This window comes from Drosophila santomea, chromosome 3L (assembly GCF_016746245.2).
Source record: "Drosophila santomea strain STO CAGO 1482 chromosome 3L, Prin_Dsan_1.1, whole genome shotgun sequence".
NCBI lineage: Eukaryota > Metazoa > Arthropoda > Insecta > Diptera > Drosophilidae > Drosophila > Drosophila santomea.
Window position 1 is genome coordinate 410684 of NC_053018.2, and position 15203 is coordinate 425886.

The following is a 15203-nucleotide window of genomic DNA, read 5'->3' on the forward strand; positions in this document are numbered from 1 at the left end:
CAAACAAAAACAAGTGAACTAAACGGTGGCTGAACGTCGAGGAAGGACGCCCAAGTCAGAAAGTCAACCTTGAGTTAGGGGTGTCGGCGTCGGTAGCCGTAGGATGTACGGATACGGGCTGCACGGAGGCGATACTACGGGTGCGATAGGGAGCCGGAGCTGAGCTCTCTCGCATCTGGGCAGTGCTTTTCCTTTCGCACGTTTTTGGTCCGCGTTCACCTCTGCACGGCACGAAAATTGGCGATAAACTATCGCCTCGCCTCGCATCAGGAAACATGGTCGGTCGCCTCGGTCGTTTGGTCGTTTGGTCGGTTGGTCGGTTGGCTGGTTGGAGGTTGTTGGATGGTTGGATGGCTGGATGTTGTTGGTCCGAACTCCAGAGCATCGTCATCATCGTCATCTCATCTGCGCTGCATCTGCGAAACTTGGAGCGGCGCATTGCAAGCTGCAAATGGTGGTGGAGCAGGTTTTCGTATGGGAGAGTCGCCGCCACACAGATACAGACACACACACACATCGAAGTGGTGTGGTCCTCTCCAGCACACGGCACACAGCATCCACACATAATATCATATATATCATGTTTTGGTTTTGGTTTTGCCACCGCCTCGGTCTCGGGGTCTCTCCCTCTCTCTAGAGAGTCGTGAACACCTGAGTTCTCTTCCACGCTCGGGGCATTCTCTGGAGAATTCGGTGGAGCAACTCTCAACACGCCAGCGGTGATATTGTGTTCTGTGGATGGTGTGTGATGTTGTTGAGGGCGCGATAAGACGGTCTACTGGGGGAGTCATTTGCTCCCATTATGGGGAGGCCCATTTCGGAATCTATTGAAGCTCGAAAGGGAAGATGTAATATTTGAAATGGGAAATTCAAGAATAGGTCGGGGAAATCTAAAAAAGGAAACAGTAATAGTTAGCAGAAATAAGACTTCAATTTTATAGTTATACCTAAGCCATTCAATACGATTAAACTATTCTTGGCAATTTTCATTCAGCAATTGCATTAGAATTAAAGTCCACCATAAAGTTTAGCCATAAAACTTCCTTGTATACGCCACAATAAACATGTCTGCCATATCTGCCCATTCCACCAACCTGGCCTGTTCCCACAAAACATTTATGATTATTTCCATTTCCATGCCCATTCTCATAGTCATTTCCCCAGCTGGCGAAAACGGAGGATGGCTTAGAAGAGGAAAGGCTGACAACTTAGTTAAATAAGGCGCCACCTGTCAAGTGATTTTCAATAAAATAAATTCGTGATTACACGACAATATCGAAACGAAAAATCCAAGAGATCAGCACAACAATAACAAAAGACTCCCACGGGGAATGCTGCTGCCCGTTTGGCCTCCAGTTCCCCAGTCCTCCCCCACTCTCAACTCTCAACTCCCAACTCCCAACTCCCCAGTTCTACCTTCCTGGCCCATCACACACGACTTGGGCTTCAGGTTGCGAATCCTTGGCACACACTCACATCCCCAGGCAGACGGAGCCTCCACTTCTGAATCGCAGTCGTGCAGGGTCAACGTCAATACTGAATGTTGTCGCCGTTCCAACTGTCCGTCCAACGGAGCGTCCGTCTGCCGTTGAGTCCGTCCGTCCGTCTCGGTGTCTTGGCTTGTTTACAGTGTGCAAAAATCATTTAGACAAGTTGACAAAAGCTCGTTTGGAACGTGAGTAACATGAGTTGGACCCGAGACTGGAGATTCGAACTGCGGACTCGAGACCTGAGGCTGCTGCCTTGGCTGCCTTCGGAATTGGTTCTGCCCGTCCGTCGGTTGCCGTTTTCTGCGGCTGTTTGGTCTTTTGGAGCTCCTCAAGTATCTGAGGTCTTAATTCTAAACATGGCAAATGTGCTTAGAGCGTGCTGCTTTGCTACTCTGCTACTTTGCTTCTAGTTTGGTCTGCGACGGCGAATGAAATAAAATGAGGCCTTGCCCCCAGCCGACTGACCTTTGGCTGTAATGAGAATGATATCCCCGGGCGGAATGTTCTGAATATGCCAGCCGAAACTAGGTTTAATGTTGGGTGTGATAACAGTGATTGCAAAAGAGTCTCAGCAAAGACCAAGTAACGTGAGATAAGTAACTGAAATGTAATGAAGATATATGAGCAAAAATAACACTTAACATAGAAAACAGAACATCCATCTTAACTTGGCTCTGAAAGCAATCAGTTTTAACTTAAATGAATGTTTAATAAATTTATGTAAAGTTATTTAGCTTTCTTGCTGGTTGGTTACACTTGAACGAAAAGAAGTGAAACTAAACGCATATAAAGTAAGACTTGGTGACCCCGACTGCGAAGAAAGCCCAAAAATCATCCAAAAATGTGCGAGTCACGAATTTGCAATGTAATTGCCTTATATAAGAACTCGTATATGACCATGTACCTGTCAGGATATCGACAGAGGCTTCAAGTTCGGAATATGTGCTAAAAAGTACACAAAACTTGAGCCGGAGATGGAGGTGGGGCATACTTGCCGTCGTCCTGCGGCACGTGATGTGCATAAGAGAATGAACCAGGATGCAGGATACTGCGAGCATTTTCGTCAGGATTACAATTCTCACTCTTGCTCGGAATCCCTAAGAATGAGTATTGATTTTTTCGGGCGAAAGTTTAATGAAACTTGTAGTGATTCTAATTTGTAAAGTTTAAGGTAGAAACTATGCATCGATTGATTTATGCCCTTGGCCTGACAGGTTTATCAGCCGATCGGGGAATGTGGCAAAGACCTTCTGGGTCTGGGACGGATCGTATCGGATCCGTTTGATTGATTCGCTGAAAGTGCGACGAATGGTAATTACGAAAATCCAAGCAAAACAAACGAATAAATCGAGGCGAGCGATCCACACTGGTCCACCGATCCAAACGGTTTTGAGGGGTACGTGTTCGTCATATTAAAGGCCCGCTTTAGAGCGAGGGTTGGGCACTGGGATTACACTCGGAAAAACGTTAGAAATATTATAAACATGTAACAATTTAGGCTGCAAATATTATTATCAAGTAATAAGAGAAAAAGAGTATGGAACCGTGGGCTGGAGTCAAAAGTAACTCCAAGTTTTTTAATAATGAAATATGCAGTAGAAAATATAGTTTTGGGGAGTGCATGTATGACTATAGTTCAAAGCTACAAATTGTTGTGAACGCAGGTTTGTTTTTCGATGCCTCTCTTTTTTTGGCAGTTGCTGCCGTGCATTTAAATAGCACACCTGCTGAAGACCCTGGGACTCCACCAATTTCGTAGAATTTGTCGATATTTATGAGTCTCTGTTGCCGACCTGTGATTTCTTGGATTTGCATAACTGGGTCTCAGTACAGCCCGTACATGCTTAATTTCTCCCAAAAAAAAAAAATGGCCACAAATAAAACAACTTTCGACGCCCCCGATTTTGGAGAAAGAGCAGAGGGGCCTTATCCATCTTGGTCACTTTTAGGGGATGATAACCGCCGGCGGAAGTGGCAAAGTCGAAAGGGAAGCCGGCTTCGAGATGGAGTTTCTTTGATATTGATTTTTCCGGGACCCACTCGCATCTGAAAGACGTGACTGGAATGGTCAGTTTCCATTCGTTTTCCCTCCCGAACTTGGACTTCATCTTGGGGCCGCACTGTATGCAAAAGTCGCACCTGGAACGTGTGAACAGTTTTTAGCAATTAACTGACAACTGATGATGGCAAAACTAGGAAGAGGAGGCTGTTCCCCACTTCTCCCTCCCCTCTCCAGTAGCATGCGGCATGCGGCACGCGGCGTCATGCAGTCTGGCCCGGCCCAAAAAGGATGGAAGGGGATTGGAGCGGCGATTGGAGCGGCGTGCCCCAAACATTCATCCTAATTGGCGTTCAATCTCCGGCTGCCTTCGATTTGCATGCACACGCGATGTCCGCTGGCCAAACTCGATCCGAAACTCCCAGCATCCCAGGCAAAGTGGATGCGGCAGTCGGTAGCCACGTTCTCACATTCCAATTTGGACCAGCTATTATGGCACAGTGGGAGCGATCCTTATAATCTGGGATTTTCTAAATAATATAATACCTTAGATTTTGACTTGTGCAACAAAAGTTCTTCTTTCATTCAACTTGTAACACTTTCATAACTAGATCACTTTATTATCAAGTTTTCAATTTAACTTTCCGTCCAGTGTAAGATATAGAGCCACATTCGAGGCGCAGCCGATGTGTTTGCTCAACTAATTAACATTTTTAATGGCGAATCCTTGTAAGAAAACCTTGGATGTGTCTCGAATCGGGGGAGTGGAAAAGTTGGGAGGGGAACGTCTTGCGTTTATTTGTGTTTAAAGGATTTGCCTGAGCTGCGGCCAATGTCAAATGTTTTTGTTTAATTTAGATCCGCAGCGCCTGATAATTTATGCCGCCGCAACTTTCGCCTGAAGAGCGAAAACAGAGAGCGGTTGAAATACATAGCTCGGTCTTTTGACGGCGTTTTTGATTTCGGGATGTCAAACATCCAAGCTCGAAGCTCTCGTCAGATTTTAATCGGGTTGCAGTCGAGAGAATCGCGAAGAACCTCAGATAACATCAGTTTGGGTTTTGTAATAGAGAAATATTTCATGTGGCCAAGGAAAATGTTTGGACAGCACTTGACTTATCGCCAGACACTATCCTCGGTGTTCCTGTGTGGCTCTTATCCTTCGGGTCCCAGGGTGTCCTTGGGCAGGTCTTTACCGTTACGCTCACTTTCTAAGGAAAGGCTCGGAACCCAATAATGTCATAAATTTCATAAAGTGTCAAAAGGAACACCTGAATTCCTTCCAAGGACATGCCTTCTACCTCACTTTTACTGTTGTAGACAGTTCCTTTTGTAAATGTATAGATAGGGATAGGGGCGTTTGCCCGGTTTTATCGTATTATCACAACTGTGAGAACAAGGAAAACATTATAGTTTCCTAAACTATAACCGTACAAACGTGGTTTTTTATTTTCATCAGGTTGGTAGTATATCAAGATAAACCTGAAACAGGCAAAAGTATATAGAGTAAAATAATACTTACTAATGAGCTGTGTTCCATTTTTAAGGAATGTAATACCTATCGATATTTCCCGAACGTGTTTTGTAAAGGGTTCAATGAACCAACCCCACGAAAATCGCCGCAAATTCAGACCGGACTCTCGCTTACTTACCTGTTAATAATTCATGAAAATTTTTATCGCCGGCCGCAAATAAATTGAGCTGTGCCGCCCCAGCAATACCCATTTCGGTTTTACGATCGATCGAAATTCCCAGTTCGAACATTCCCAACTTCCTTGCTGACCAGTTCGATTCGGTTCGTCAGCATCGCCATCGCCATCGCCATCGTCATCATCATCATCGCCATCGTCATCGCACGGTCATCAAGTGTGGATTGTCCATAAAATAAACCCTCGCATGAGGCGGAGGTGTCTTCAACCCTGCCGACATATGCGAGCATTTGGCCCGTTCGATATTGAGGAATAGGAATGCCTTGGAGCGAAGCAAATATATGCAGCTTTAATTATATGTATCAAGTGGATTTGCAATCGCAGTCGGAATTCTAAAACAATTTAAGGAAACGAGCCGGTGGCAAAACAAATTGAGTTATTAAAATTAAATCACTCAAGATTCCTGCAATTTTTCGTGTCAAACGGGTTTCTCGTTCGAGTTCTACAAGGGGTTATGCCGGACGAGGGGCTTGGGGGGCGGCTTCTGACTGGGGGAGTGGCGCCTTGTTAATTAAAATGCAATCAGCGTTACGAATACTAATGAAATAATCTGTAGCTCAGTGTTTCTGTTTGTACTTACTGGGCTTGGAACATAACTCAATTTGTCAAACATTTTTTACAATCGCAAAAGACAAAGTTCGGGGAGTTATAGACAATGACGGAATTTGTCACTGTCACTTTTTCGATAAAGGGGTGCTAATCAAATTAAATATAATTGTAATTAAAAAAACTGCTATTTTTATAGCATATCAGAGAAACCATATACTGATAGAGAATCTGTACAAACTAACCCCATCATCTCGGCATTTCAACATTCCTTGCAAAGTTCCTGGTGCTGCGAATGCTTCATTAAGTTTGGGATACAGCCTCAGGGAGAAAAGAGTATATAAAAGGCGAGAAGCGTATTACCTTCGCTTGTCTGCACGCAGGATTTCGCCTGAGGGATTCTCAGGGGTCAAGGGTCAAGTCCGATGCCTAATGAAATGGAAATCGAATTTCCGGGGCGGCTTTAACCGGCGATAATCTGGCTAATCTTTAATAAAAATACGAAAGCGGAGCTCATTTTTTTAGGGCAGTGATTGATAATTCCTAATAAGAAAAAGCCCAACTTTGCAAGGCTTAAACTCAAACTATCTTTGCTATGAGGAAATAGTGTAAAATGTAGTCTTTAACTATTGTTCTGAACTCGCAAATCCCGTTTCCAAGTGCCTACTGATTTTGGACTCTCCAGCACGATTTCCATATTACGCAAACAATTTGCAAGAAGTTTTCGGGGCAATAAAATTAATCTAGCATCTAAATGAGCCATCTCCACGACATGGTCGAGTGACTTCTGCCCCGGAGTCTGGTCTTCTCTCATTCTGTTGACCATCCCAAGAGAGTCCGAAACCGCAGAGAAACAGAAGCCAACCAATCTTGGAGGGAGATGGCAGTCGGAGATTTGCGATTTGCTTTTGAATTCGGACATAAATAAAGCGGCGACAAAGATTGCGGCAGTTTAAATTAATTATTTAGCAAGCTGGAAAATTATTCTAGTGGCCTGTGCGATTTATCAGCGTGTTATGTATTATGTATGCTAATGCCTACATTATTTTGGGGTCATATCTTAGCGCTTTCTCCTCGTCCTTTGGCCACCCTTTGTGTTCCGGGGGTTACTTACTCCTTCGCTTAATTTCCCTCTCTTTTGCCTCTTGGTGTGTCACGCATTTGGAAGCCGCTGAAAGCTGGATGCCACTTTATGATGTCCTTGTCCCTTTAGAGTTTTCCTACTTAGCCAAGCAGATTTTCTAATTGAAAGATGTGGGACTGCCAAAGCAGTAGCAGTAGTTTGACTTCCATTAGCTAAAAAGTTTTTTATGCCTACTTAAACACTAAGCAAGGAAATTCTGGGGAGAATAAATGGGTTTTACACTTTTAGTTTTCCCTCGGCGGAATAAGAGAAATTTTAATAAAAAATAGCCAAAGATACATATACCTAAAACTGGCCTTGCCGTTTGTCCAGGGTTTCCATTATCGGCATATGCTGCAAACTATTTATCCACCGAAATCTATCTATCTGCCCCCACATAGCTAATCTATAAAACTGGAACAGCCGTCACCCGTAGCCACAGTGGAACAAGCCGATTACATAAACCCAAACAGCAACTCTTAAAAACAAAAAATACACGACCAAAAACAGCCGGAAGTTGGTGTGAAATATTATGCGAATTTCTCGACGTGGGTTGCCCCTTGGCAAAGTAGCTACCCTTCCTCCGCAAAGTGGCCCACCCTCCGAGATTTGCCTTCATGTTTTACAGAAATTGTAAAATGTTTTCACGGTGGCTTCGGGCGAATGTCAATAAACAGCAACTGTCACCAATTTCCCACTGGCACTTCCCCAGATTTTCCCGATTCCTCGCCGTTTTGACAATAAGAGGATGCGAGTGCTAAAAAATACACGCGAGTGTGCGAAATTGTCGGAGATTTATCAAATCGCGAATAGAACTTATCACATCCTGTTCTGTTGCTCTGCCGGCAATTTCATGGTGAATTATTTGATGCTCTGCGATTTGCAATTTTAAAATGCGAAATTTCATTTAAATAAAACAGCGATTTGTCTGCAGAACCCCGCGGGAAACGTTAATTTCATGTTATGTGATTATTAGCAGTTACCGCGCTAAGTAGATTAATTCGCTGTCATTTGGCCAGGAGTTTCATTAAAATGCCTGAGTTGTGGATGTGAAGTTCCTCAACCTTTCAGTATGGAAAAGTCTCAGCTGAATTGACTTCACCTGAATTGAAGAAGCATGTGGAAAATACGATGTAAGTGCACTGACAATTGTAATTATTTGGTTGTCGTCGTGGAAATTACGTGAAATGTTGTTAAAAATATTTTAACAGCTAAAGTTGGGACATAAACGAAGTCGAGAAACGAAATTTCTGATTTGCCTGCCCAAGAAGGCCATAAAAAGCGAGAGAGACGGCGAGCTGAAGCGAGGCAGCGATAGAGTCGTAATGATTTCCCATTTGAGATAAGGTGGGGCATCAGGTAACTCCCCCTACCGCTCCCCCACCCCCTCCCAATCCCACTCCACCGCCCCTCCCCCGCGATCCGTGCTTCTGTGCGCCATTAAAGCCCTAACCCAAACTGGATCCGATCCGATCGAGACTGAAAAGTGCTCTCGTTTCGTTTTTAGATCTGGCCTGATTTAGTTTCGGTTTTGTTTCTCCGCAGCGGAGAATTAACACATTTTATGGCCCCTCGATGTGACGAGCAAGGAAAATTGGGTTTGGGAACAGATCGGAGATATACATAGTATGTAGTATGTACAGAGTCTGGCCAAGTGTGCAAATATAAGCCAATTGAAGCGGTTAATGGAGTCATCTGGCCAAGTAGATGCTATCTAGTTGCTTTTGGCACCGCCGAGATACGTTTGAAGCTGACCGTTGGGAAAACCAAGTTGAGAAATGTTTCTAGGAAATGTATCGAAGTAATGCAGGTTGACCAAAAATTCAATCATAGATTAATAACGGCAGCTTGTTTAGTTGGCACCAAGAAATGCCATATAGAAACACATTGACTTGGAGGGGAACATGTTTTAATAACTAGTAAGCTTTATTGCTTTTCTACTAGTTTGTTGCACAACATCGTTTTGTTTCCCACAAATATGACATGTTCACAATTCAGGGTTGATTTATATCCTTTCCTTGGTCATAACGCAATTCGCACTTTGATGTCTTGCAGGGAGCATCTAACGCTCATCTGCATATCAGCGAATCAATTCCTGGTTGATCGTATCGCCCCAAAAGACCCGTTCCTGGCCCCCCTGAGAACTTTGGAGTCAGCCGCCGATTCCCGATTCCGAGTGCAGTGCCATAACTTGCAGGCGAAGTGACTGCCTGGGCTGCTACTTCAGAAGACGCTGCCTTATGAAAAAATACGAAGTATTAAAATCATAAATCCAATTGGAAATGCGCGTCACGTGCGGGGAACGTTAGTCTCTGCCAAAGGAGCTGCCGACGCCGCTGTTCGTTGACTTCAACTGCTCCGTCTCCGGCTGCATCTGGTGGATGTGTATCCACGTCGCGCATGGAGTACACCGCATTCCCGCCCCCTCCCGACTTTAATTCCTACGGCTGATTTTACTTAAAGAGATTAACTTCTAGGCTCTATGGAAATGCCCATCATAGTTTGCTTTTCCCGTGAAATATTCATGATCCCAACACGGGCAGCTCAGGGCCATAAAACAATAAAAGTTGAAGCAACCGGAGGCCATAAAAATATTTAATGCAAAAGGAATTGTCATGGAGCCCTGGCTCTGGCTCCCTGGCTCAAACAAACAAATAAGTCTCCACAGACATATGAGGGAAAAGCTGCCATAAATTCACCGCTCCGTCCTCCTCAATTATGCAACGGAATGTTTTATGTTCTCCGTTCTGTGTTCTGGGTCCTGTGCGAATCTTGAGCTCTGTCTCCTCCCCCCATTGCAGGATGACTCCTGGCGGCCAGGACATGCGTGGCTCCCACGGCGCGGAGTTACTTTAGTTGATTAGTGTCGAGTGGCTGATGAATAAGTAACAAACAAATTATCACTCACAGGCTGGTGGCTCAAAGGTGAGCGGAGTTTCAGTTGCGTTTCCCTTCAATCGTGACATTTGCATAAACCTTTTCCCCACCTCAGCGGCCAACTGTTTGATCCGCAGACAAATTACCGCCGAAGTACAGAAACCCAAAAAAAAAGGGGAAAATCAACCTCAATACGAAGTAAACAGCCGAATATTCAAATGAAGATCTCGGCTACGCTGTCTACATATTAAAAAGCACACAAAACACCAAAAATCTTTGCAAGTCCTCAAACAGAAATACATAATTGGGAATGGGAACGGTTCGTTGCAAGTGGCGGAGAAATGGGTTTCACTGCAAGAGAAATTGAATGCGTCAGAAATGGGCTTTGGATAAGATAAGTTCAGCTGATAGCTGATTATTCAGGAGATTCAATCAAACTGCCTAAAAAGTACCTATGAAATAATTTAAAAAGAAGGCAATGCTCTAGTAAAAAGTGGCTATCAAATTATTATGATTTTAAAATGCCAAAAAGTCCCAAATGCTCTTATTGCAATTCATTGAACGCTTCCGTTGGTGTGAACTTCATGGATATCTTTTGTTCAAAATGGCCAAAGTTGTTTGTCGTTAACAGCCCCCAGAAACAGAGGCATCAGAGGAATCGAACGCAACAGCCGCAACAGCCGCAACAGCAGCAGCAACATCTACAGCAGCAACGTCAACAACAGCAGCAACATTGACGGCAGCAACTTGGACGCAGTAATCAGTCACATCGAGCATCGACTTTCCAAGTGAATGGGCGGGACGTGACTGAGCTGGGCATATACATAGATGGATAGGATGTACGTACGGATGGGTCCCAGTATATAGGGGCATACATATGTATGTATGTACATATGTACATAAGTGCTGCATATATGTATAGTGTTGTGAATGGGGGGAGTGCTGCCCTGTCCCTCGCTGCTGCAGAGGCATTTGTATTCTATTTGCTTATGTAAACATGGCTCCAACTCCACACCACCCCCCCTTGGCCACCCTCCCCCTCTGCCTAACTGCTCCCTGCTCCCTGTTTACTTATTTACTTTTGTCTTCGCTAGCCCCGTCTCCCTCGCTCCAGCTGCTGCTGTCTCTGTCTGTTTGTGTGTTTGGATTTTTTCCTTGGTTTGAAATGTGACTGAAATTTTAATGCCAAAATTTTCGTTTGCCCTCTCTATCTGTCCCTCAACTTCTGTCTCTTTCATTTGCATTCCATGTTTAGTGAAAACAGGAAGGGGGCGGTGGGCGGAGGGCGTGGCAAGGAGGGGCTCTAAAGACAAGGCATGTGTGGATTTATTATGCTGATTTTATGCGTTGTCGCTTTTAATAATAAAGAAAAAATGTATTAATGATTAATAAAATGAAGCCGAGAAGTCAACGCACTATGGGAAATTTGACCCCTTTTTCTGGCCAAAACCCATTTTCTGAAAGTCGGAATATTACAATAATATTTAGTGTACGCATTCATAATTGACCAATCTTTAGTGCTGCATACCAGAAATTTTAATAGATGGCTCCACAACAAAGAAATCAGCTGTTAAAAACAGCTGTTGCGCGTACACAAAACAACAATCTGCAACATTAAGTTTTTCTTTCGTTACAAAAGTTTTAATATCATTGGAACCAAAGCGTTAATTTCCTTTCTGTAAAAAGTATTTTAATCAGTGGGCCTTCTATTAGGCGTTTGCAACATTCAATAGAAAAAAAAACTAGTGTTGTCCCAGTAATTTAGTAAAAATCTTAGTTGCTTTACAAAAGTATTTTTTTTTATAATGCCTAACTTTGAATAGAGATTTAAAGTGATTGCAGCAAATTGCATCAATGAAATATACCTCATGTTGTAGCTTATTTAGTTCTTGTTCAGATTATTGTAATTTTAAAAGCCACTTTTACCGATTCTGGGAGAATTTATAGATTTTAGACTTAACCCTACTTTTCCAAATTCAGAGTAATCTCATGCTAAACGGGATGTTTAACTCCCGTTGCTGAATTGTTTCGTTATTTTTATTAGTACTATTGTTGTTAACTTCTGTAAAATAATTAAGAATATAAACTCTATCACGAAATCAGTTGTTTTGGCTGAGATTAGAAATAGCATACAAAATGAGAGAAAGCCTTTACGAAAATTAATAATATAAATATAAGGGACTGTGCCACGCCCCCAGTTTTTGCGGTAAGTTTAAATATGGTCTAGTGCAAATTAATGCAAAAAAAAAAAATTAATTATCTTTATTCGTTCTGGAGTTATAAATTACAAAAAATAGAAAGTACGGTGCCACGCCCACAATTTTTGGTACCATAAGAGATATGGACTAGTGTAACCCTATACAAAAAACACCAATTGAATATCTCTCCCCGTTCTGGAGTTATTAATTTAGGCCAGAAAAAGTGGTCAAATTTCCCATAGTGCAACGTCATGTGGTGAGTCACAATTAAAATTATGACGGGAGAAATCGAAGTCGCATACTTTGTAAAGTAAGTTAGTCATTGCGAGGTTCAATACTTGCATAAACCCTTCAACACAACTATTTGAATAGCCAATAAAATGTATACTAAAATATCCTTAGGTATACATGCTATTCACATTTGATAATTAAGTCACTATCACGTTTATAGCGCGCACGATAAATATCAATTACATACCCTCTTACAAAAAAATAGAAAAACAATTTTCGCTAAAAATTTCAATACTTACAATTGGTCTTTTCGGTATAATTTGGGTAAAAATGGTCAGATAGCGAAAAGAATCACAGTTTTTTACTCCTAATTACCAATACTAACCAACCAAATCACTTTTTGACCGACTCTGTTAAAATAATTTTTGGCCAAATTTTTGCATTTTTTGTAAGGGGTAACATCATCAAAAATTGCAAAAAATGTGAAATTTTTTTTTATTTTTTTTGAAATCACAGTTCGATTGGAAATTTAATTACGAACTCAACGAGGTATTTCATTCCATATTCGGACCAATATTTCGAATTCTGTGATGAAAATACTGATATTTCTAGGCGCAAAAATCACCATCAAATTTCCATCAAATGGAAATAATGAATATGAAAATTGCTTAGTAGCAATGTAATTACTTCTAATACTTTTAGAAAAAACCTATAATTAAAGCTGGTGAGATATTGATCTAATAAAAGGCAAGCCATTTAAACTAAACGTTATTAACATTTATTGCAGAAAATCAAATAGTTTTATTAGCTTAACATGAAATCACCCATTCCGCCAGTTCTCCATATCATTTCAGTTTCATGCATACGAAATGAGAAATCAGAAACATTTATCCCAGATTTCAATGCACATGCTTGAAAGGAAAGTTGAACTTTGAGATATTTGCCGGCCACTTTTCATCTAGTTTTTCTTTGTAGTGCCTTTGCATTTTGCCGAGTTTGAGAAATGTGAAAACATTTGTAATTTGCATCTCGAGTTTGTTACCCCAACTTCAAAGTCGCTCCCTGGGAAACGGAACTTTTTAATGAGATTTAATGGGGCCAGTGGGAAAAGTGGAAAAAGTCCGGGAGCCGAGAGCAGTAAGTGGGCATTAAATCATTTGGCCACCGCGGATAAGGAGACTTCGGGACCTGAAAAGGTGGTTAGGGGAGGTGGTGGAGGTGGTTAGGTATCGGGTTACATGACCGGAGCATAAATCTCTCCCTCAGCGATAACCGAAAAGTATTCAAAATGAATTATTAAACTGGAACACGAGCACACGGTCACAAACCTCTGAAAAGGCGGACTCGAGGAGATTCATCATTTCATAATTAGACCCCCTCCCAAACCTCAAACGCCACCCATGTGGAGCAGCACATGACTGCAGAAAGTTGCGGACTTTTCGGCTCTTTTGGCCGAATTTCTGTGGTCGCAAGTGTTAATAATGGCATTTGATCCGTAGTCCCTGGCCCCCAAACTGGGCTTATCCTCTGCGGTAAATGAAATTAAATTGTCCTTTTTCATTTTGATGCATATCAGTGCGGGGGATGTGAGGACGAGCAGGACAATAAATTAATATTAGCACAGGGCGGGAGCCACAGCAACCCCCGGAACGAATAAACTAATAAAGCATATGGACAGGACGTCGGAAAATGTTACATGTATAGAAGGACGACTAGAAGTCCTGCGGCAGGATGCGTGTGCGTGAAGTTCGACTGGTGTCAGTTTGCTGTCAGTGGCAAGGGAATGGGTATGTGGGTGTGGATGGGTGTGTGGCTGTGGCGGGGCAAGTGGGTGGTTGGGTGAATGGGGGGCACACATCAGTGTCAATCAATTTGTGCAAACAGCCATGAGCGGAGGATGATGAGCGGCAACCTGCAGCAGCGACTAATTGAGAAATCAACAGGAGGATGACCCGAAATTAGTGGCAAACACGAGTGTGCGAAAATAATGAAATTAACTTCGATCTCTAACCTCAAGTTGGTCACACAGTGGGGTTTAGTGGTATATGCAACATTTTTTAAATACATAACTTATGATTTTGTTATTTTCTTCATTTTGTTGTTATACACCTATACGTTCAGCGAATATTGCCTGCATTAAGCCACAATTTGCTGACGACTGTCGGCGGTTTGGGTAATTGTGGCCATTCAGAGGACAAGCACACACAACACACAAGCACAAATATAATACACACACATGAGGGGCTTAATGACACACACCCACACACGCGCCCAGATAATCACTGACCCTTCTCCTCGCCACCACCGTCCCCGCCCCCGCCTTCCTGGCATCATTTAAAAGGCTTTTGTCGAGAGACAAGTTCATGCATTATTCATTGCACGGCCCCACGCATTTTTCCTCATTTTCCTGTTGTTGTTTTTCCCCGAAAAACGCCGTTCAGCAAGTGAAAATTTAATAAAGAGAAATTTCTTCTTGCTAACGAACTTCCTGTTCTTCAATAAATGCGAAGACAAAGGACTCAGGGTTCGGCGAGGCAGTTGTAGGCTTAACTCACCCAATTTATTTCGCTTTCCTCGCGTTTTCATATTTCTGAAAGCAATTAAATGCATTTCAAATGAGTTTGACCAGTTGGTGATACAGTCAACATCATACAGTCACATTTGGGTGGATGGTTGACTCATCGAACATCGACTTATAATTGGTACACCCAGTCTAGAGGGCATAGTTTTTAGCCATGTTGTAAATTGCTCGAGATAGCACAGCAAACAATTGCTATTAAAAGCTTACTGAGATAGCATTTTGTATAAATGTCCTTACGTATAAAGACCAAAGGTAAAGACCTTTGTTGTCACGGCGCTTTTCCCACATAAGCAGTTTGCATCTCGGCCGTTTGCGATGATTCTTATTGGCACTTGGCCACATTTTCTGCATTCTGATGTCCTTGCTGACTCCTGGCAGCTCCTTGATGCGATTTCTATCACCGCTGTCTGGGTGGAAAAGGGAAGAAAGAGCTAAGCAGACCGAAGAAA